General features: G+C 42.6%; 1 long non-coding RNA gene across 1 annotated transcript; it reads right to left on the bottom strand.

Moving 5' to 3' along the window:
* Positions 1 to 1,028: 1,028 nt before the first annotated feature.
* Positions 1,029 to 1,519, bottom strand: LOC115069156. The gene is made up of 2 exons (XR_003848444.1): positions 1,362 to 1,519; positions 1,029 to 1,201 (listed from the first exon to the last, which is right to left on the bottom strand). It is a non-coding gene; the product is annotated as an uncharacterized LOC115069156 (long non-coding RNA).
* Between the last annotated feature and the right edge of the window lie 774 nt (positions 1,520 to 2,293).

Raw genomic sequence — 2,293 nt, forward strand, 5'->3', positions numbered from 1 at the left:
TCCCTGTAGCCCCAGCTGGCCTGGAGCTCGCTATGTAGACCAGGTTGGCCTCAAACTCAGAGATCCACCTGCCTTTGCCTCCTGAGTGCTGGGACTAAAGGCGTACGGCACCATGCCCAGCTTGAAAATTAACTTCTTTCTTTTATATACTTTTACTTTATGTGTATGAGCATATTGCCTGTCTGTAGGTAGGTGTGCCCATGTTGTGCAATGCCCAAGGAGGTCAGAAAAAGGCATCAGATCCCCTGAACCAGAGTTCTGGGCAGTTGTTAGCCACCATGTGGCTGCTGGGAACTGAACCCCAGTCCTCTGCAAGAGTACCCAGTGCTCTTAACCGCTGAGCTATCTCTCCAGTCCCAACTTTTCTTTTTAAAGATTTATTTTACATTTATTTATGTGTGTGTTTGTATGCCAGTCTATGTAGGTATCAGGGGAGGCCAGAAGAAGATCCCTTGGAGCTGGAATTATAGGCGGCTACAAACTGCCCTACATGGGTGCTGGGAACCAAACTCTGGTCCTCTACAAAAGTAACAAGCATTCTTAACTGCTGAGTTTCCTGTCAAGTTCCAAGATTAACTTTAAAACTGCCTTGTTCTGAAAAATGCCTCCCCAGATAACAAGGATGGGAAGGACAGTGTCTGTTCACCCTCTTCTGCAGAAGCAAAACCTCCTTAGAAGAGAACAAACACATCATGGAACCAGTCCACTGCAAAAGGGACCAGGACCAAACACAACACTATGATTTAACAGGACATTACCCTGACCTATCAGAAATCTATATTTTGTTTTTTCATGTTTTTGTTTTTTTTTTCTGAGACAGTCTCCCCTGTAACCCCAGATAGTCTGGAACCCCAGCTGAACATCCTGAGCCACTTAGTAAGACTCTGACTCAAAAGTAAAAATGTGCTGGAAATACAGCTCTGTGATAGAGTGCTTGCTCAGCATACCTGAGATCTAGGTAGAAATTCCAGTATGGGGGAGGGGAAGGGTAGGACTTTAGTGGGACCAGAATCCTCACCATTTGCCGGTACTTGTTTACATTTTCCTGAAGTGTGTTAAGTAGAAAATTGAAGATCCTTTCCATGTTCTGAGTTAAGGTTTGCTGAATATCCCTTCTTCTTTGAGAAGGAAGGGTCTGAAAGGTCACTACATCCTCTGCCAATCGTAAAAGGATGAACATCACTAATTCTCTTTGTGTCTCCTATGCCAAGAGAAATAAGATAGTTAAGCTAAACAAAAATACTTTCTTATATAGATATGCCCACAGGCTATTTTCTGTGATAAAACCAGGAACTCCAGCAGAAAGCAAACCCTTTAGTCTAAGAGTAAGCACTTGCAGTCAGCATAGATGCACTCCATACCCCTTGCCTAGAGAGAGTGTCCAACTCCATCAGCATGTCAGGCCAGTGCTGTGGCCATTCTCGTTTGATCATTTCTACTACAATTCGAGACAGAACATCTTTAATGTGGTTCTCCTCTTCCAAAATGTTAAGTGTTCCCTAAAAAATAAGAAGAGATATTCAGAAATCTGCAAAGCTGAATTCAAGGCATAAAACCTGGGCTATGAAAACATAAAACTCCTGAGCTGAGAATGTAGCTCAATTGGCAGTGTTTGCTGGGGCCCTGGGTTTGGTCCCAAGCACCACATAAACTGGGTATGGTGATGCATACCTGTAACCCCATACTTAGGAAGTAGAGGTAGGAGGATCAAAGTTCAACTATCCTCTGGGCCAGTGAGATGACCCAATAGGTAAAGAGAACTTGCTATGTAAGCTTGATGACCTGAGTTTCATCCCTGGAACCCTTATGGTTGAAGGAGAGAACTGATGTACTAAAAGCTGTCCTCTTGACTTCCACATGTGTACCATGACACCTCCATATAAATAAAAGTAACTTTATAAAAAGCACAATACTGATCAGCAAGGCTTCCTTGAAATTAGACCTGTTCTCCATGTCTGAGTCACTTGGCCTACATTCTCACTAATCATTCTTCCCATTTAAAACTTAAGTAAAGGTTCCAACAGCTAATAAAATGGCCATCAGAGTCAGGAAAGCACTGCTGTTCCTATTTATAAACTTTAGACTTTCATTTTTTTCAAGGTCCAGAGTGGAATGCAGAAAGGTACACATGTGGAAGCTGATAAAATGGGAAGGCATAGAGGAGCAATCAACTATGTTACCAGTAGTTTTAATAGTAAAAGGTAGAGACAAACTATTTACTGGCTTTTAGAAAGTCAAATTTTAGGGGCTGGAGAGATGGCTCAGCGATTAAGAACACTGGCTGCTCTTGCAG

The sequence above is a fragment of the Nannospalax galili genome, unplaced genomic scaffold (genome assembly GCF_000622305.1).
Source record: "Nannospalax galili isolate Female #2095 unplaced genomic scaffold, S.galili_v1.0 C49563241, whole genome shotgun sequence".
NCBI classification, from domain to species: domain Eukaryota; kingdom Metazoa; phylum Chordata; class Mammalia; order Rodentia; family Spalacidae; genus Nannospalax; species Nannospalax galili.